Source organism: Strix uralensis, chromosome 4 (assembly GCF_047716275.1).
Source record: "Strix uralensis isolate ZFMK-TIS-50842 chromosome 4, bStrUra1, whole genome shotgun sequence".
NCBI lineage: Eukaryota > Metazoa > Chordata > Aves > Strigiformes > Strigidae > Strix > Strix uralensis.
This window is the reverse complement of record NC_133975.1, coordinates 3,380,031-3,401,826: the sequence shown is the minus strand read 5'-3', so window position 1 is coordinate 3,401,826 and position 21,796 is coordinate 3,380,031. Positions and strand designations below refer to the sequence as shown.

General features: G+C 52.8%; 1 protein-coding gene across 2 annotated transcripts in view; it reads right to left on the bottom strand.

Annotated features, from left to right (window-relative positions):
- The window catches only part of LZTS3 (leucine zipper tumor suppressor family member 3), a 56,754-nt gene extending 40,455 nt beyond the window's left edge, over positions 1 to 16,299 (bottom strand). For both annotated transcript variants that reach the window (XM_074865449.1, XM_074865451.1), the window contains exon 1: positions 16,079 to 16,299. The gene's annotated coding sequence lies outside the window, so the exon portion shown is untranslated. The remainder of the gene's footprint in view (positions 1 to 16,078) is intronic.
- Between the last annotated feature and the right edge of the window lie 5,497 nt (positions 16,300 to 21,796).

The following is a 21,796-nucleotide window of genomic DNA, read 5'->3' as shown; positions in this document are numbered from 1 at the left end:
TTATAGACCTTTATGTATAGACCTTCTTCTTGGCCATTTCTTTCCCAGGCTGGAGATTTCTAGCCTCGATAGTTGTTCTCCATAAAACCCTACTCCTTACCCATTCCCTTTCTCTGTATCCTTCTTATGGGATGTTGTGACCAGAGTCTTAAAAGAATAAAGCAAGGCCAGGGAGAAGCTCCTAGATACTGGTTTTAAGCAGATTTGTGTTATGTGTTGGGTGGGGATGAAAATCACCCTGTAGCAGTGCTGGCTCTGGAGCTGGTAAAGGATGAGGTTGGACACTGCACTTCTGGTTGATCTCTGCTCCACAAAGTCACAGCAAGACACCTCTCCTGCCATTCATGGGGACATCCAGCTCTGTGTATAGAAGCCATCCATCCCTCTGGACTCTTCATCCTCACTGAGAGAGATCCTGACCGTAACCCTGCATTACATTTCTTCCCAGGCTGTATTTGGTGCATTTAGAGTTTTTTTCTGTCCTGGTCCCAGCCTTGCAGATGACAAATGACTTGAGCAACAGCTTACTTGACTTGTGGCCATGGGGTTGGGAGGGAGATGTGGGGAAGTGGATGAGGTGACCTTCAGTTCCCAGCCCATGTCCACGTAGCTCAGTGCTTGTCCTCTCCTCCCCTCTCCTTGCTGAGCACAGACCACACGCCAGCCCTTCAGAGCATCCCTTTTCCCTAGTTCCAGCAGTTTTGCATAAGTTGCTCAGCTCAGCACAACCACCTTGCGCTAAGCAAATAGCCAATAAACCCTGGATCAGGCCAAGGATCCATCTGGGATTCATCCAGTCCCCATTGCATGGGGAGAAGACCTTGGTGACCAAGCCTCTCACCTCCACCCCAGCTCCCACCACTGTGCTTTGTGTTGTCCATCCAACATGAATCAGCCCAGCTTCTATGGCCTAAAGCCAAGCAAAAGCTTCCCATGCTTTGTGCTGGTACGGGCAAAGATGTGTGAAGGGAGAAGGCAGCTGCCTGGGGTTGAACCACCACCTGATCTCACCACTCCTCTATTTTTTTCTCAGCTCTACCTTGAGCTCAGGGCAGCAGGATGCCTCAGATGTGCGTGTAAAATGGGAAGCACTTGTGAAACAAGCTCCAGAGGAGGTTGGCACATGTTACAAGCTTGCACTTCATATATTTGGGGCAGAATTCATCGTGGCACAGCATCCTTATTAATTTGTCTGGGCTGTGAGCAATCCCACGCCGTTCATCTCACCTGTGCTGCTGACAGGGACTGCCTTGGGATCTGCCTGTACAAATACCAGAAGTATTTTCAGCATTTTTCTTCTGTAGGTTTTTAAATGAATCCGTGCTGATGCATTACTCAGACATCCCCGGGAGGCTTTACAAGATCATTGGTGGCTTTGGGGCAGTGCTTCAGACAGCTTGCAGTTGGGAGCAGGACCACGGCTGTGGTCAAATGACACACAGATGTCAATCTCTGTCTCCTTTTCAGTGTGGGAAGGAGGAGCACTTAGCTAAAAACCATCAGGAGGCAGGTAAAGAAAGAAATCAGGAAAGGAAGAAACCCCTTTCTCATGCAGTGGTAGCTGACCTGGGGAGCTCCCTGCCATGGGATGCAGTTGATGCTCAGTAGCTGCCTGTGTTCAAGGGGAAATCTGATAAGTTCACAGACCAGAAATCCATCATGAGCCAGTGCAAAATGCACAGAAGTCAAATTTGGGAGTGTATTGTATAAAGCAGGCTGTCAAACCGACCCTTTTCTATCTATCCCTGCCCTTTGTATTGATTTTCCCTGCTGTTCATCCCTAAAATACTAAGTACCCCCACCATGTCCCAGGAAGGCAACAGGTTGGAGAAAGATCATAATCCAGAGGGTCTTGTGTGCATGATACTAAAAAAACCCCCAAACACAAAACACCTTAATATTTTGCTAAAGAAAAAGAAACCAGGGAATTTTCTAAACTGAGGCTAGATTATCTGGCATGAAGGTAGCTATATTTCTGTCACGTTCCTGGCTTAATTGCTTACATGCTGAAAATGCAGGGTGAATTTTTCAGTCCAGGGCAGCCAGGGCTGGGTATGAGCAGGACAGCAAGGAGGGGACATAGCTCTGGAGAGGAGAGCGGCAAGCTGGGCAGATCTGGGAGCAAGATAGGACAAGAAACTCATCTCCAGTAGGAAGGTGGGAGGGTGGGGAAGGAGAGATGGTGGCTGCTGTTTCAGGCATGCTGGGGGAAGAGCATCCCTGGGAAAAGGCAGTTTGTCCTCTGAGGGGGAGCTGAGAACACGCATCCTCTGATAAGGACAGATGCAACACAGCGTGGTGGATCACTGGTCACCCAAAATGTGGTTGCCCTGCAGCAAGCACAAGGAGTGTCTTGTCTTACAGGGCAACACTGTCCTGGAGCCCAGCTGGAAGCTGGACAAGTCCCGTGATGCCACACTAACAGGTAGATAAGCTGGAGGAGTCAGTGGGCTGTGTTGACTCCTGGGGAGGGGATGCCAAGAAATGCAGGACCTGGTGGCTCAGCAGCACATGAACCCAGGGGTGACACCAGGCGGAGCAGCACAGGGGACACAGGCACACTGAGCTTCAGAGGAGGACACACACATGTGAACATGGCTACACTATGCCATGATGCTAGATGGGTCCTAGTCCCGGGAGAAGTGAAAGCTTTGGAGAAGCTCTCCATGACTTGGTGAGGAGCTTTTTAAGTCGGTGCAAGTGGATTCTTAGTAGGGAAATACCCTGGTGCAGACAGACCTCTGAGCACTTGAAGAAGAACTTGGACAAAAACTTCTGTGCACGGCTTCTTGCCTAATCTCCATGGCTCCTAACCGCCTCTTCCTGGTCACCTTGATCCTGCCTCCTTCATCCTCTCTTCCCAGACACCCTGACCCTGCATCCTTCACATCCTCTTCCTAGGAGGCACCACCCTGCGAGGCTGGCACTTATTTGCTTTGGGAAGGGTCTTTTTTGCCTTCTTCTAGTCTGGCACTATCTCTGAAGAACTATTTTTGCTAATATCAGCGTTGCATTGATGATAGATGTTGAGCTACACCTTTGACCTCAGCTCCAGTCTGAAGTGACTGCGCCACAAGTGAGACACAAGCTGGCCATAGGAGGAGGGAGAGGGGTTAAACACCCCCAAATGTCAGTTGTCTTAAAAATAGCCAGACTTTTCCCGCTCCCATTGACTCAGCTGTCACTGACCGCAAATTCCTGAGACACATCACGGGCTGTGGGGAAATCGCCTTTCTCTGCACTGCTCCAAACAGACCGTGTCTTTGTCTCCAGAGTGACTCTCGGTCATCCTCCGAGAGACAGCCCTGTCCCCACAAGCATGCAGGGGCAGTGGGGTGGGAGACGGCACTAATAGGGAGCGGGGGAGATGTGTCAGCATCCCAGCAGAGCTGGGCTTGAAAGAAGGGTGGGCTGAGCACCCTCACTCTCTTCTTCTTTAGGGATTTGCTGAGGTCCCATTATTCTTTTGGGGTTCGCCCCTACCAGTGGGGTTTTCTACACCTTCAGGTGCCCTCCTCCATTGCAGTAAGACACTCAGCAGAAAGTAAGACCTTGTGTGTGTCCATTCCCATCAAACTGGATTTCAGTTGTCTCTGGTTTGAAATCCACCCCTTCCTCCAACTCACAGTCCTCCCCATCTCTTCCCAAGTGCCAGCACTTTAACCCCACATAGGAATGGCTTGAAGGTCCCTTCTCAAAAAACCTCATTTAGCGGTTCTAGCTAAAGAGCAGAAATGTAGGAAAGGCACAACCCCAATTGTTTTGGAGATGTGGGGACCAGGATTCTGTCCAGCTGCCTCCAGCTGAGATCACAACCAGGGGCAACGCAGCATCTGAAAGCCACCAGGAGATCCCAGGAACCCACACAGCCATGGGGTCCTGTTGGCCAGAGAGGTGATGGCTGTAGGAGATGGGGTAGAGGAGAGGGTCAGTGTGGTATTTAAGGCAGATGCAAACAGCTTGGCGAGTTTTGGTGCCAGCCAACTCCCTTGTCACTGCAGGAACCCATCCTGTCCTGATCAACCCTTCCCACCAAGAGATGTCCCCTCTCCAGCACCCAGATCCTCATGGTCCTAACCTAATCTGCTCAAAGCTCTGCAGTTTGGTCACTGGAGCCGTCTCCCACCAAGAGAAAGGTGTAGAAGGATAAGCTCACATCTCCTGCCCTGCTAGGTCCTGCTGGTGTAGAGACACCCAACACACAGTTATAGCTGGGGTTAAAGGAAGGGTTGTCATTGACATTTTTGGAACCCCTTCCTTCCCCTCCTCTCCTCCAGAGCAACTTTTTGTCTTTGGGTTTATTTTCTTTCTTGTATTAAAAAGGTTTGACCCTGATGTGTTTTGAATGGATTCAAACACATCATTGAATGCCTCTTGGGATGTGGCTTTTTTGGGTAAGAGGGAGGAGGGAATTTCATTGTGTCCAACCTTGCAGATCTTCGTCAAGGAGAAGCATCACCTTCTCCTACTGCTGTTGGTTTCTGCCTGGGTCTGTTTCTCTCTCACAAGTCCCGTGTCCTCACCCAACTCCTCCCTTAGATCAAACGAGCCAGCCACCCCCACAGATGCCACTCATCCTTCTCAGAGCTGTTCAATGACAGCTCCACCAGCAAAAACTCCTCCGCAGTGGTAAAAATGGGGTATCCATCTCTTGGCCAGCTCGTACCTGGCCAGGCCTGACGCAGTCTGTTTATGAGCTGCCAGGGGTCTTCACCCTTCTGCTGCAACAAATACAAGTCATCACAAAGTCCCAGTGTGGCCCTTGTGCTGCTGAGACCTCATGGATGGGTCCAGCTGCTTCTTGGGTGTTTGGAGACTCAACCACCAGGTAAATAGTGCAAACCCAGGATCTCCCTTATGCACCACCGCCTGCTTTTTACCTCTGCCAAGCGCTCAGAATGCATCAGAGATGGTTACAGAGGGTAACGGGAGCCTCAGGTGATGCCAAATTACAAACCTGGCTGCAGAGATGGGTTACATCTGCTGCGACCATGACACTTGGCCCTGGGACTCTCTATGGACGCCCTGTGTGATTTCAGAGGAGGACAAGTGACCCACACAGATGGTACGGTGACAGCGTTCTGCAGCTGGGGTTGCTGGCAGTGACTGATGGCATTACATGTGGTTGAGACCTGTTTATGATGTTTATTCAGTCAGTGGATGCCCAGCTAATAATTCCACCCTCTTAAAATAGAGAATAAAATGTCTGGCTAACAATCTGGCCTTTTGGTATCACTGGCAGAGAGTCAAAGGCTCTTGGAGACTCCAGTTTCATTTGGGCTGTCTTTTTTCCACCCAAACTACAGAAGAAACAACACTGGCTACCAGGACAAGAGCTTGTTGGTTTTCTGGCTCAAGAAAGTTATGGCATGTACTCTGCAATTCAGTTGGCCATGAATGAATCCCCTTCCCAAGCACTGGCCAAATCAGATCTCTCCTGGAGGGTCACAAACAAGAGAGGGGAAGCGACTTTTGATTTGATTTTGCAAAATGAATATCAGTGAAATAACTGAGCTACAGCAGCATTCCCTGTTCCCAAACTGGAGATCAGAAAATTGCTGATAAAAATGGAGAAAAAGCAGAAATGCTCAATAATTTCTCTTGTGGCTTTGGCTAAAGCAGACTGATGTGCTCGTATTGCATAGGGGCAACAAAGTGCTTTCTAGTCCATTAGTAACCTAGGAAGACACTAAATGGCTTGGCCTAGGGATAAACATTTTTAAACAGTGGGCTCAGATTAATTTTCTCCCAAGAGTCCACTAGAAGCAGAATGAGGAGTGGTGTGGCGTGCTGCTCATCCTCTCTAAGAAGTCCTGGGATTTCTCTCTGATCCCAGAAGACTGGAAACATGATAATTGTAGGGCAATATTCAAGGAAAGGGGAAAGAAGAGCTGGAATGATGCAGCTTAGCCTGGCAGAAAATGATGCAGGACTGGAGGGATGGAGCGTGGGAAGTTGTCAATATAAATAGATGGCTCATGCAAAATAGAACTTTGCAGATTCGTTCAACTTCATTTGGGGCAGGTTGTATTAGACGACCCAGGCAGCCTCACAGATGGAAATATGCTCATGTGAGGTGCTTTGGTTTGGAGTGACATGGTTATTCTGGTTAAAAAATGAGTAAGAGTTATTGAAGTGTATGAAGGGGAGTGGTGAAGTGATGGGTGTTGACTGGGTGCCAAGGGGGCTGGGACCTGGGACGGGGGTGTTTCTAGCTGGGCTCCACGGAGGTCCTCCCAGTCTCCATCCTCTCTGTGCAGCTGATGCTTAGAGAAAAAAGGACTAGGAAGAGGAAAAACCCACTCATCATTCCCCATATCTCCCCTGCCACAAAGCTTTTCAGGGATACCTCATGCCCAAGTTGCCTTTGGACCCCCCCAAGTGGTTTGATGCCATCAGAGGGCACTCACTTTCCATGACACTGCCTGGTCCCTCCTCACTCAACCTATTCACCTATTTTGTCCTCCCTGGCAGTGTATTTTGCAAGGGAATTTTGTCCTCTGAGAAAAACAGCTTCCTTTGGTTTATCTTTAGCCCAGTGTTTGAGTGATGTCCAGTTGCATTTTGAGGAAGAGCAGAGTCACATCCACTCATCACTTCATGTCACAAACAGGCACTTTAATCCATTTTAGTCTCTGTAGTAGCTAGTCTGAATATGCTTTTGGTGCCTCTCAGGCACTCTGGGAATTAAAAATCACTGTACCAGGCTATGGGTCCCCTCTTGTAACTCCTCTGCATCTCTACAGGTCACAGGGATATCTGTAAGAGGTGGCCCTGGAGCAGAAGCCATCTCACTGCTGCTATTCCCACCTCTTAAGTGGGACATGCTGGCCACTTCGAACCCCCAGGGAGGCAGAATCCCCCGAGGTAATTCATGCCAATTACTGCAATCAGCTAATTAGCAAACAAAATCGATTCAAATGAAGTTACGGTGTCAACAGCTATTATGCAAGCTTGCCTGTGCTGGAGTAAAGCCATCCTGGGAGGGTCTGTGAGAGCTGTCATGGTTGAAAAGCCCTCGTGGATGGGAAATGGGGAGAGTTAAAGGAGATGCCATAGGTAGAAGTGAAGGGAAACATTGCTGAGAAATACTAAGGAGGGAATGTGTTAAGAATGGAGAGTGATCCAGTTAATTGCTTGCAAACACGAAGGGGATGACAGAGAGGGATGATGCCCACCAGACAGCTAGAGGGAGGGGGAAGTCAGCTCTTCATCGGGGAAATATCCAGGCTCCTCTGTAGGGAACTCCCCAAAAGGAGGGGAGCAGGGGGCGTTTCTCCCCTCCCAGGCAATGCTGGGGTCAAACAGCCTGGGAAGGGCTCTCTAACCCTTCTCCCCAGCCGCAGGCAGAAGCAGAAGATAACACTCATCCACATCCTTGACCCACACCAGAACCAGCTCTGCAATTAAAAATGATTGCCACTTTTGGAAGTGAGTTGCCAGCCTGGGCTTGCTGGGGATGCAATGCTCTCTCGACGGGAGTTAGAGCCAGGCTTGCTCTGTTTCTGCCTACAAGCATCTCCTTTGGGAAATACAACCAGGGTGGGATGTGGGGCTCCGGGACCAGCTCCAACCCAGAGCCAGAGGCTGGTGTAAAGCCTGTAGAGGCATCGGCTAATCCTCTCCTAAGCCCGCTGTGATGGATTTAAAGGGTGTTTGTGTCGCTCACCCGGGGATCAAGATCCTTAGAGGATAAGTGTCCAAAGGAAATGAAGGGATTCTCCTTCCTGCGATGGGGCATGAAATGGAGACATGGCCCCCGCTGGGATGCGCAGGGGGGGCTGGTGTTATCTCCTGCGTGCTCTCCCTCAGAGGAAAGGGATGCCTGCTGTCATCTTGCACTGGACTTTCAGGTGGGGAGTTTTGCTGCCTGGCTCTGGGGCTGGCAGATGCCCTGGTTTTACCACAGCAGCTGGCCCAGTGAAACATTGTACGGCAGCCCGAATCTCTGCCTATCTTTAAAACCCAGGAGGGGTGCAAAATTGCTTTTCATCCCCATACCAAGGGTGGAGAACTGAAGCAAAAGGGTTTTCCCTGGTTCCTGTCCTCACAAAGCTGGGGCTGGGGCTATAACCACCATTGTCCTACCCATCCTTGACTTCTCTGCTAAGGAGGAGGGGAAAAGACGTCAACAGATTGGTGGGAAAGTTCATTAAAGAAGGAACAACTAAATTTTCCACCTTTGAGGAATAATCTCCGAGTGGTGGATGCATCCAGCTGTGCAGGCTATGCGGGCATTCACGCATGGGGAGGCTGCTCAGGGATCGCTCGGGTGACTTGTGGGACTTGTTTTTAAACTAAACAAGTCCCTTTTATCGCCTGAAACCCCTCACCTCCGACAGGAGGAAAGGTATTTAAGAAAGAAATGCCACCATTAATCACCTCTGGAGCTTGAGGCTTTGTTCATGCCTTGGCTGAGGGACCTTTTCCCAAAGCCACGTACTCACCTCTGAGAACTCTGGGCACAACCCAGCCCTGCCTGGAGCTGGATGGGTCCTCTCCCACCAGCCAAGCTGGCCTGTAACTACTCACCCAGCACATTGCAGGGAGAGAAAAATAATCCCTCCTTTCTTTTCCAGCTATCAGGAATGCACCACACCTGGTGCCCGTCGGGGAGTGTTTGCCCTCCTGGCGGGCGCCTGAGCTGGATTGTTTGCCCAGGGATTTTTTTTTTTTTTAATATTATTATTAAAAGCTAATTTGGGCTTCTGAGAGTTTGGAGGGGATGACAAAGACTTTGGCTGGCACTGAGGAATGTCAACAGGCTGTGTGTTGTCTGGCCGGTCCCCGCAGTGTCTCACAGCCCTCCTGAGTCGCAGATCACAGGTGAGATGAGTTTGCTCGGGCTCTGCTGGAAAACAGACTGGTCGTTGCCTGCAGGGGATTACCCACCCCAAACACATGCAGGCTGCACATTCACTGCTTTAGCCACAAGATCAGATTTTATAATATCTCATCATATTCCCCAGTTTAGTTCCCACTCAGTGCAGTCCCTTACCATTGCTGCCCTGGGCTTGCGGGGGCTGCAATACAGCCTAGGAGAGGGAAACTGAGGTCTGCAGAGTTAAGGAACATGCTAAGGACCACATGAAATGCCAGTAGCAGAGCACAAAACAGAGTACAAACTTTGCACTCAGGACACCAACACCACTAAAACCACTCCTGGCTGTTGGGGACATCCTGATCCCCAAAGAGATCAACCCCTGGGGTCTGCAAATGCAACTACAACTGCATCCCAGCTTGGAAAACCACTGGGAGGGAGGAAGAGTATAGCAGCCGGGAGGAAGAGTGCAGTGGCTGGGAGGAAGAGTGCAGCAGCCCACAGATTGGAGGAAGGAGGAGAGCAGACTCCTGCTGCGCAATGGCTGGCCAGGGACCAGCTCGGCAGCAGTGATTTATTATTCACATTACAGGAGGAGCTGGAAGCTGTGGAGAACATCAGGGTCTCCCTGAGACTGGTGCGAGAGCTGTGCTTTATGGGCTCTATTCAGCTTGCTCCTGGAGACAGGTATTTATGCCCTTGCTGAGCTGAAACTGGGTGGAGCTGTGGCTTCTCCTAGAGGCCTTTTGAGAAATGTATTTATTTGAGGAGAGAGAAATTTGAGCCAAGAACAGGTCCTGATCTTTCCCAGAGCCCCTCTGCCCTGGGCAGGGAGAGCAGAACCATGGTGCGTGGGGGAGCAGAGCCGTGGGAGCCAGGGAGCTGCTCTGTGCAGTGCAGGGGTCCTGAGGGTGCAGCTCTGCCCATCTCAGCCCAGCATCCTTGATGGTTTGGGGGGATGTTTTCATCCTTTTCTTTCTGTCCTGGCCTCTCCGAGCCACCCTGAGGACCCATCCCAGCTGGCCCCCATTACAGGGACAGCCCTCCCTGGCTTTCCACCCTACAGCTTGGAGCAATCACCCTGGGTGGACAACAGCAAGGCAAGATCCACGGTCTTGCCAAAACAAACACCAATATGTCCCTGTCCCTTCTCCCCTCTTCCCCAGCCCCTTGCAATTCCTTGTGTTGCTGGAGGCAGAAGACCCCACTGCAGGGAAATGTCTGAGGTGGGACAGCCAGTCCTCCCATCCCCAACATCTCCAGTGGGATGGCTTGGCTGTTACTCCAAGTGCTTATGAAGGGCAGAGCTGGGGATGTAATGAAGGCAACGATCCACAGGGAGTGGAACGAGCTTGTACTAGATCAGCTGATATAATTAGAAAGCAGGGACAAGGAGATGAGCTCCTGTGCCCGAAAGCTGGTCTGTTTTTTCCAGCTCCAGCAAATGGACTAATAAAAGCTCTGACCTCCCCTTGCGCATCATCTCCAGTACGTGTCTGCAGGGCACTGTGATGGCCGTGAACCCGGTAGAAGCTCCCATCCTTGAATGTTTTCAGGGATGGGGCATCTACAACCTCTCTGGGCAATATCCGCCACCATTGTTTTGGCTGTTCTCTCTTCTTTTGCCCCCCTTATCCTGGGGCCCGCTGAGAGCAGGCAGTGTTGGTCTTCCCCAAAACCACACAGCTGGGGTTGCTCACCCAGTTGACTTGGCCTACCAGTTTCACGCCCAGGTAGTCTCTCTTCATGCTTTTGTTCGGGCAAGAACCCCAAAATGGCCCCAAAATGTCAACCCTTTTGCAAAACCCTCAGGCCATGCTCTCTGGTGATGGTGGGGAGGAGATGGTGGATTTGCACGGGAGCATCTCCACCAAATCCCAGCCCCACAAGCCAGGGCTTCCCCATGGAAGAAGGAACTGGGTGAGAAATCCCCGTTCATCTGCAAACCCACCCTGTCTCCTCTGGCAGCACTTACTCCTGTAATAGCCCCCCAAAACTTGCAAACTGGCCTTTAGCAGGATTTAGCAACAGGAAAACAGGAAAACTGTGGCCATCTGGAGAGTGCAGACCATGCCTGGGCAAGGCGGGGCAAGGAATGTTCCCACTGGATTTATGGGACATAGCCACCTGGTTTCGAGAAGAGGTCCAATGTGCCCTGCTGTTTGACCTCGGGGCTGGAAGGAAGGAAACATGGAGAACTGCTGAGCAATACAGGGTCTACAACAAGTATCTTGAAAACCTGAGCCTATAGAGAAGAATGGTCCTATAGGTATATAGGAGAGGTGCATCGATGCAGGGTGAAACCCAACCGAGTGCACTGGGCTTGCTCCCACTTTCCCTGCAAAACACCCCTGTCCCAACCTCCTTCCTGGCAGACACCGATCCAGCAGGCATCAATCCACTTGCAGAGCTCCCAAGCAGGGAACTAATTTCCCCTGGGATTCACTAGGTGCTGGACACACGGTCAGAAATTGTTTATCTCAGGTTTTTGTCCTGGCTCAGATCATTATTATTATTACTGGTGCTGGGCTTCCAGAGGAAAACATGTCTTTGGGCCACATATCAAGGGATTTGGTTAATTCGTCACCCGCAGATGCACATATATTTATTTAAAAGCGCCTCTTGTTATGTTACTTGGCAACTTCCAAGCCCATGTATTTCTCCAGCTGATAAATATTTGTGAGGTTGGTTGTGTGAAGAGCGGCGTGTGTTAATAATATGATTGTCTTCCTACTGAGCTTCCTACAAAGAGAGCGGGCTCTATTACATCTGTCTAAACTTGGAGCATCTTGCTGGCCTGTGATCAGGATTTGGCCCCAAAAGAAAAGGAGGGTTGCTGGTCTCCATACTTGTGTGAGGATGAGGCATGTGGGTTCATTTTGCATTGATAAATGCAGCAGTTCAGCCTCCAGCAGCAGCACCCAGTGGGACTAGTTGAGGACTGAAAGGCTGGAGGTGGCTGTTGGGTGGGCAGTGGGAGTGGGAAGGATGCCAGAGGAAGCCACAGGGCACACAGGGGCTCAGAAAGCAACCAGAAAAAAATCATGGAGCAAAAGGGAAAGCTCAGATCATTGAATAAATCTCCTAACTACCAACTGCTGGAGGCCAGGAAAGTTTCTCTGATGTCTGAGCCAACCCAGGCTGCTGTAGGTGTAGCCATCGTGGATCCTTCTGTGCACAAGAGCTGCCCATGGTCTACATGCTCCAGTTATCCCACCTTCTACTTTCATCTAAAGGAAAACCCAAAACTTTTCCAGCCCCTGTGACTACTCCAAAACTCGATGCACACACATAAGAAGGAAGGTGCCAGCCACGGCAGCAGTCAACGGGGAGAAGGCGGAAGGCCACCAGGTCTCATTTGGGGTCAAACTCCAGCAAGGCTCAGCCAAAACTTGTCCTGACTCAGGAGCCAGATAAAAACCAGCAGGATCCACATATTCTTTCCAGAAACAATTTTGCAAGGGGGAAACTCAGCTAAGATCACTGGGAGCCTGATGTCAAGCCTTGCAGCAGCTCTGCTGAGAAGAAGCAGGAGCTTCTGCAGCTCCTCCACCAGGTCAAGGGGACTTTCAGCTCCCTCTGCCAGGAAAGCTCTTGGCTCCAGCCAGCCCTGGATTATAAAGCATAAGCCATCTCCCTCTTTCCTGATAGCTGCTGTAACACTTGTGTTGGCTTTCCTTGCTGTTTAAGGAGCTACGTGGATCTTCTTGGCCCCGCTGAGAAGGTGAACCTCCTCCTGGCTGTGGTCTCCCTGCCTGGTCCCCTCCTGTTCTGGGACCACCGCTGTGAGGGTCTCAGAACAGATGTCCTCACCCACCACCCCACCAAGATGTGTTCTCACAGGAACAGCGGAAAAAAGGCAAAAATCCAGCCCCTGGCTTCCAAAAAATGGAGTGTATTAGCATGGTCCTTTCCCCCCATGATGGTGCGTGGGGCCACAGGGTGATAGGAAAGATGAGTTTTGGGTGCATGTTACTCCTTGCCGGGAACCACCTGGCTTATTGCAGGGTCTCAAAACGCTTGGACCACCAACCACCTCCAGGACAGAGCATCACAGCCTACCTATGGCTCCTGGTGCCACCATGTCCTTCATGAAAAGGGCTCCCAGGAAGCACAACAGAAGGAGGAATCCAGAGATCCAGCATGGGATATGAAGGCTTTACCCATGGAGGAGAAGCATGGTTTGAGCCGGAGGGGCTGGGGGAGTCCCTGCCTGCTCCCCCTGGCCTGCGGGGCAGGGACGTCTGGACTCCTGGATGCGTGCCTCCATTTCACTTTCAGATCCCTCAAATAATAACTGTGTTTGGCAGCTCCTGTGACAAGAATGACTAATGGGGAAAGATCCTCTGTGAAGGGAAACAAGAAATCTCCTCGTTTCACCCTTTGTTTGCTGGATTTCTCTGACAGCCCCAGGCATGGCTGGGCTTTCCCTGGTGTGCTCAGTTCCCCTTCATGAAGAAGCAGATTTTAAGCCCTACAACAGCTCCCGCAACACCCTCTTAACTCTTAAGCTTCCCCATCGGGACATGACTTCCTTCAGAAACTTTTTGCAGCCCGGTTTATCCAGATTCCTGCTCCACACAGTTATGCAGCGAGTGCCTCTGACTGCTGATGCAACGTGGTTTTCACAGTACATTTGGAAACCACCTTCCCCATCTGCCTTTTTTGCAAGGCAGGGGACCATATTTCCTTCTCCGGGGAGGGATGGGCAATCAAGAGATGCCCTCATTGTGCACCATGACATGGTGATGTCCCTGCGATGGGTGCTGCAGCGGCTGCCCAGAGCTGATGCTGCAGCCCCCATGGAGTCTGGGGCTCTCCTGATCCCATCTCTGGTAGCTCAAGCTGCTGCTGTCACCCAAATATCTAGGCTCCTGCAACCAGATGTTGGACCTTCAGATGTTTTTCTACCTCCTCCTTTTGGATTTGGGGCTGGGGGTTGGTTCCTTGGGACATCAGGCCGGTACCCAGCAAAGAGGAGTTCAAGGAGGAGGAAGTCTTGTCCCTGTCTGGAGCCCATACAGCCACGCACGCTGCTGCACGGCTTTTTAAATGCCCACCCCTGCAGCAGGGAGCCAACGAGGGAAATTTCAGCCCCTCCACATATTCCTCCTCTGCTCCGTTGTCAGCACAAGGCCAACGCTTAGGACAACATGCCCAATTCCCTTGCAGGAGCCCGGACACCACAGATGGGGAATCACACCTCTCTGGCATTTCCACGCCTGTTTTCAGACCATTCGCCTCCCAACCTTTGCAGAAAATAAATTCCCCAGCCAGGCTGAACTCGGATGACAACATCGCATGCTATATATAGCCACGGCAGATCGCCGCTCGAACCAGGGCCACACATAAACAAACCACACGGTTCCCTGCGTGGAGAGGGGACGAGCGAACAAACTGCACGTGATGGTGGAGCCTCCCACCCCTGGCTGCTGGAGACTGGGGGTGCTTTGAGATCCTACACCCTCTTTTAATGCCAGCACCTCCCTCGAGGGCTCAGCTGCTGGCACAATCCACTGCCCGAGCAGGTTTGCGAATAAAGGATGTGCTGGAGGCTGTTGAAAGCAGAGCACTGAAGAGCTAAGGGAGTTGCCAAAGGCTATCTGGCGGGGCAAGTGGCATCCCCTGGCTTGAATTACACCTGCTGACTCCCAGCTTGGATTAAGGAAGCTGTTGGCATCACCCTTCCCATGTACTGCGATGTGGGGCACAAAATGCCAGCACAGCCCCACTACAGCATCTGCCCACCCCTCCTGCCTCTGCTTCACATCTCCCTGCAGCCCTCCGGCTTGTATCTGCCTGCTCCTCTGCCTGCCCAACCCTCTGCCGTGCTGCATGGGGCTGCGTGGAGCTTCACGGGGTGCGGAGCAGAGGGAAGAGGGTGTCGATGTGCAGCGGGGACCCACACCTGGCTCAGCTGGCAGGCCTTGCCCTCTTCCCCCAGCTCCCCACATGCATGGGGAGGAGGCAGGGGATGCTCAGGGGGAAGCTCAGGAGACTGTGGAGCATCCAGCAGCCCAATGCTCTCCTCCGGAGTAGAGGGACTGGCCGGCTTGGGGGGCCGCTCACAGCCACAGGTCCCCCAGGCTCTCGCCTTGGCTCTGAGGAGCGGATGGGGGTGGCAGAGGGGGTCCCTGCCCTCCCCTCCGGGCACACCCGCATCCCCGGATGGGGCTCCTGCTGCAGTGCAGCAGCTCCAGCCCTGCTCTCTCCCGAGGAGCTGGCAGAGGGGATGCCTGCCTTCATCCTTCCTTCATCATGACACCCTCTCCAGCTGCTCCAAACCCAGCTGCCGGGCCAGCAAGTGGGATGAGCCATCGGGAAGAGCAGCAACTTGCTCCTCTCCTGCGTGGGGATGGAGCCCGTGGGCCTGGGCACCCTGGGGGAGCAGAGGGCAGTGGGGTGGGTTTGCACCCACAGCCCTGCCAGCGTGCACCCGTGATTTGGGTGTTGCGAAGGGTGATGGGGGGAACACTCGATGGCCACGTCCTCGCAAAGCCAGGGAGGCATCGAAGCCTCCTTGGGTGAAGTCCCAAGCGGGGAGCCCCGTGTCATGACGTCCCCCCACGTCCTCCCTCCCTCCCTCCCTGCCGCTGCTGGGCGAGGGCCACCCAGCACCGAGGCAGATGACATAATTCCCAGCAACTGCACGTTAATCACTCGGCCGCCAGCAACCTCCTTTGCTTGAATCCAACCCCCCATCCCCAGCCACCGCTCCCCTCCCTGACATCACTGCAAAAGAAATAAAGAAATAAATAAAAGAAGCCGGGGAAGCGGAGAAGGAGGGGGGGAATAACCTGATCCTGCTGGGCACTGGCAAACAGGTCTCCCCCCCTCCTCCACCCCCCGCCACCCCAACACCCCTCCTCGCCTTGCACTCTATTTTTGGGTGCTGTCATATCCAAACGGCCCCGCGGGGCCAAATCCAGGCAGCTGCGACTTTAGGCACAAACAAGCCTCCCTCCCCTCCATCACACCAGAAATCGGCGCTGGCAGCCCATCCTCCACCCCCCTCCCCAAAATTTTCTCCTCCCCCTCCCCCCCCCCCCAATTATATCTGGGTGGATGGTTCAGGTGAGCGAAGCTCCAGCATCAGGTCCCCCCCTTTGCTTTCTGTGCACCCCACATCTTTCCCACCCTCCAGGGACACCACCCCCCCCTCCTTGTCACCCTCCCCACCCCGTCCCACGTCGTCCCCCCGCCTTTCCCAGTACCGCTTCCCAGTTCCTCCCAGTTCCTCCCCACCCCGAGCCTTACTCTTGGCGGGGATGCTGGGGGCTCCGGCTGGTCCAGGCGCGGTGGGCAGCGATGGGCAGCGGGAGGGGGGGCGGGAGGGGGGGTGTCAGGGACCGGGCTGGGGATCAAGCGGCGTTGGCTGCGCAGCCGGGTGGCCGCTCCCGTCCGAGGGGTCTCATCTCATTTTGTCATATGTCACCAACACACACACACACACACACACACACACACTCGCAGCCACGTTTCCCCCCCCTTCTTGCGGCAAACGGCGGCCAGCCCCGACCCCACCCCCTGTCAAAGCGGCAGCCTAACAGCGAGGAAGGGAAGGATGGAGGGAGGATCTGTTCGCCTTCCCTTTAACTCTTCCCTCGCCACCCCCCCTCCCCAGGACAGGGCTCTGCTGGGTCAGGCCCTGTCCCCGGCTGGGGGAGGTGGGATGCTCCATGGATCCCCCCTCGGCATCTCCCCCCATAGAGCTCTGGGACAGGGGACATTTGGGGTCCGGTCAACCCCCGTGGTGCCCTGGCTCCGTCCCCCCGCAGCCTTGCCGTGTCTCATCGCCCCCATGGCCCGGAAAACAAGAGCCCCCCAATACCTCTGAGCCCCGATATTGCCCCACGCACAGGGTCAGGGGAGGTGTGGGGCGGCTCGGGGTCATGACTGGTGTCTGGGGGACACGAGGCAGCTCCACAGTGTGTGGTTGGGAGTGGGAACCGTGTCTGTCTGCCTGTGTCCACCTTGAGACCATGGAAAACCCATTTGGCCCTTGGTGTACCCCCCCTGGCCATTTCCAGGAGCAGAGCCCTGCCTGAACCCATGGGGTCCTCCAGCAGGGTTGGGATGGGGAAAAAAGTCAGTGTGGGAGATGAAAGCTTCTTTTCCCACTTTACAGAGAGGCCAAGGACCTGAGCTAGCAGAGGGGGTAAACTCCCCAAATTCCCTCTTACACGGATTATCTCAAAAAGGGACATGCAAATGGCATGCAGATTTGGCCAAGGATTCAAGCTGAAGGCAGGGCAGCTCCTGATGGTGACATAGCAAAGAGTTGCCTTCTCCAAGGAGAAATGAGAGGTGCCAGAAAAAAAAGGAAAAGAAAAAGCTCACGATGCTGCCTATGGTCAGGAGCTCCAACGCATGGAGAGGTCAGCAGCACATGCCCCTGCCCCCAACCTCACCCCAGACCGGGGGTTACTGCAGGAGGTTTTGGTCCTGCAACACACACCACCAAGCTCCGGTTCCCCTCTTGGCCCCTTCCATGGATGTGCGGTGGTTACACCACTCCTGCTCGCCTGTCAAGAGTGGGAGAAGAGACAGGAGTTGCTGCCACATATTTCTGCTGCTTTCCAGTGGAATGGCAGGTCAGGTAATTAATTTTTCTTGCTAATAACACTGGACAGGCACTCGACTGCTCCCACAGAATTGCAGGCTGTGAGTATCTCTCTGCATAGGTTGTTGCTGGCAGAGCTCCAGGGGCTGTGTGTGATCTTCCTTGGATGGAAAAGGCAACCGAGGTCTTCTGACTTACCTACCTTTGGGGACCAGGATTGGAGCTGACTCTCCTGTGGGTGGGACTCTGCTCCTGCCCTGCCAAGCAGTGGAGCAATGTAGGTCCTGCATGGAGAACTGGGTGGTCCTTCTGGGTGTTAAATCTGGTGGGATGAAGGGAGAGAGCAGGGCTGCTGACGGGGGATGGAGAAGGTCAAGTCAGACGTTTCTGCAGGGACTGCCCCCCCCCCCCCCCCCGAAAGGAAGACGTGCCCAGGACCTCGCGGGATACCCCTGTCTGTGTGATGCAGCCCCTTGCTCACAGGCAGCCTGGTCTTCTTTGAGCAGCGCGGTGCAGCCTCTTTCGGGGGGCATACGAGAGTGTGGGGTGTTTACACGTGAGCTTCCCATGCTGCTGCCAGCCTCAGAGGAACCCCTCTCTGATTGTCACCTGGCCACACACCTCCAGGATCGAGCACCAACGCTAAGACAGATGCACCCGAGGGGAGATGGGCTCCAGCTCCCCTCTCCGACCCTCTAAGGGGCACTGGGGTGCTCCTGGACACCCTGAAGGGATGGGAGGGGATGAAGAGGGAATCTGCATGTGTCCCCCCACCCAGTGATTGGACATGCCTAGGCTGGGGCAGGGCCAGCTTTGTAGCTGAGAGGATGCTCCGATGATGTTGCAGCTCCACCAGGTCAGCCCAGCATCCGATCCCCAGCAGCAGCTGTACGTGGACACCCAAGGAAAAGCAAAACCAGGACAATATTTCCCCCTGACACTCCAACCATTTTCAGTTCAGAGGGTTTCCAGAGGGTGAGCTGTCTACAAAGACATCCAGGCAGAGCACAGGCCTGGTGGATGTACCCTTGGTGGCCGGAGCAGCGTTTCCCAGCTCCTCTTCCCCACTGACACAAAGGAGAGCTTTTTGCAGGGTCCAGACCTCTGTGAGGGCTGAAAGCCCTTCATATGCTTTTTGTGTCCCCACTGAGTCCAACCTCGCTGCCAGGCGTTGCGTCCCTTGGCGTGGGTTGAAGCTCGGTGCCTGTAGGACACTTCACACGGTTTGGGTTCACACAGCACTGGCCTCCTCTTCCATTTCAGTTGCTGAATCTTTTTATAAGGATTATCCTGAGACCAGCACTGGGCCAGCAGGTTTTCTGCTCTCCTCTTGCTACGCCACTGTTGATCCTTTTCCAAGAAGCTCTTGCAGATGTCGTCGTTTTCTACGGCAGGCCAGGACGAGCGCTCTCTCCAGAGGACATTGCTCTGCCTCTGCTCCTTGTCCTCATCATGGCCCTGCTAACATCTCGAGTGGACTTTGTTTTCCCTTATTTGCTGAGTGTTTTGTGTGTCTTGATGTGGTTATCATGCTCCAGCCGTCAGATTGTAGCGAGTCCCAGGGAGAAGGTGCCAACTTTAACATATGCCTGAACAGTTCTTTTCAGACATATACAAACTGGAACAATGCCTTGCTGAGAATATGCTTGTTGATGCAATTTGCCAACTGTGGTTTCAGATCTGCTCTTTTCAGCAAGTACCAACTATTTGTAGACAGTGCAAAATCTTGGATAGCCGGGGACTGATGGGGTCTCTGGAAGTCTCTCTCCTAGGCAGGGAAGACAACCTAGGACTGAGTGAAGACCTCCATGAGCATCACAAATAATGTTCAGATCAAACGCCTTGCCTCCAAGAACCTCGGTCCTTTTCCCCTTTGCTTTAGGAAGCGGCCAGCACTGGACAGTCACTCTGATTTCTCTACCACCTGAACCACGAACACGTTCTCACCTTGTGTAAGAAGGATTTTGTGCAACTCCTCACATTTCCTGGGTTCAAACATGCGCCAGTGCTTCCTCCATCAGTGGCTCTCATCATTCAGGTAGGACACGGTTGGGACATGATTCTAGTGCACCTGGACCTAAGGCTGCCTGGCAGAGCCAGCCAGGGTGTCTGCACTCCAGCATGTCCTTGGAAACGGGAGTGACAAACCTTGACTGATAGCTGCACACTTCCTAACTTCTTCCCACGGATTTGCAGACACCACGGCAATGTTTTAAGGAAGGGTTGGAAGATGATAAGGTGGGTTTGGAGTTGTGTCTAAGGAGACGGGCAAGAGGTGTTTTCTCACCACCATCCATGAGGACGTGGCTCTGCCCTTGCCCACGTGTTTGCCTTCAGCTTGCCAAGTCCCAGGGCAGGGGTCATGTCCCATTCTTCACTGATGAAACACCCGTCAGCTGGTAGCGTTGGATGTGGAAATGTTGATGAGTCGGTCCAAGAGCGGGAGGGTCAGCGCTTGAACTGCTTGTTCTCCGTGGAAGACTGCCAAAGGCATATGTGTTTAAGACAGCAAATAATCAAGAGACCATTGTTCTTAGCAACCTCAGTGGAAATATTTTTGTGTGTGTATGTGTGTGTGTGTGTATGTGCTGGCATCCAATTTGGCAATGGTTACTCAGCACAAGTGGGCGGCCTGTCCCTTTCTCTCAGCTGGAGTCTCCTCCTCCTCACAAGGACCCAGAAGAGGGATGAAACTAGCGCAGATGGTCTGGGGGTGCTCAGAAATACCAATGCCAAGGGCTGTCTCATCACCAGCTAGAACTTTGTGGCATGCTGAACATGCTCAAGACCAGAGAGGTCTCTCCAAGGAAGGGGGCTGTGAGCAACTCCTGGAGACACGGATGGGTTCAGCTTTTGGTTGGATTTTGAGGTGAAGGAGCCGAAATGGAGATCTTTGGGGTATTGTGTGAAGTATGGGGTTCTGTGTCAAATCTTCCCTCCTCAAGTCCAAGGGAATTTGAAGCAGTGATGCTGAAGGGACACTGGGAGAGACCATGCTGGTTTTGCTAGGAAAAGGGCTTTCTCCAAGTGAGAATCCAAGGGTGCAAGCCCGGAAAGATGGGCAAGACAGGAATGTTCTTTATTATCTCCTCTTCAAGTGCCACAAAAGATGTGTGATGTGAACAGTCCTTCAGTGGAGAAACACTGAGGCTCTCACTGACAGTTTCGCTGATGCTCTCATCCCCACAGAAGTGAATGGAGAGATTTGTCCTAACCTCCATTCCCCTCCACAGCTCCCGGCATTTCGTTTTCTCCAAAGCAACACGCTGCCGCTAGAATCAGCTGAGATGAAACCGAGCTGGCTCCTACACACCTTGGGAGCTCAGGCAGGGTTGCTTCCCACACAGTGTCTTTCACCCAAATTAAACAGCTCTCAGCTGAGCTCTGCCATCCATCATGCCAACCCACAGGCAGAGCTCGGCTTTGGCAGCTCTCTACACCTTTGGGTTCATGTTTAGCAAGGAAAGAGTGGGGATCTTTTTTTTTTTTTTTGTGAATGTGTTGCAAGGGGCGCACAGTCAAGGAGGCTACAGGGCCGTCCTTGAAATCACGCTGAAATCAGTGGGAGGCTGATAGTCGTTAAAGATAATAAAGACCTGTGTATTGAGGGCTGTTTTCAGACTGCCTGCTATGGTGTTCAGTATTCAGGGGGGCAAGGATGGATATAGAGAACCCGCTTCCTAAAGATGTGTCATTCCACAAGGAGGGATCACTGGGTTTCCACAGTAAAAATTGCCTGTAGACCTTGCTACTGCCTCAAAGAAAATAACACCTGATGTTACAAGGACTTTGTTGGCCTGGGATTGAGCTGCATGCAGGCACCCAGCTCTTTGTCAGTGACGTCTGGGTGTCATTCAGGTGACCATACCTTGGTGTCTACATCAACGCCAGTGAGCAGCTCCCCAAGCTGCATTGGCTGTGTTGGTTGGAGCTCGGTTCAGTTGCTCATGCCCATGTCTAATAGCACTGTAACTGTCCTGGGGTATTTGAGGCACCTACACAGAGCAGGTAGACATGGCATAGGATCTCTGTTAATATCACTTATGGTGGCGATCCTTGGTGGAGACAAAATGCTGTCTGTTTTCTCCTGCAACTAAGGTATCAGCCCATATGAGTTGGCATCTGTGTTGATAAGTTTTTACGTCCAGCTATTTGAGGTGGGAGACTGAGGAGCTTTGGCCATCTCAGCTGCCTGTGCCAGAGATGTCTGCACTGTTCATGCCCATAGCCACACTTGTTTCAGATGGCAGTAGTCAGCTTTCGTATAAAACCCGCCGCACAGAGGACTGATTTCTGGGGTGATTTTAGCAGTTCTCCCCTCTCCAACTCCACCACATCTCTGGGTGGTAAATGAACGTCTTTCAGCTCTGCGTTGCGTAGGTTTCACCCTTGGCTCACCAGATCAGCGACTT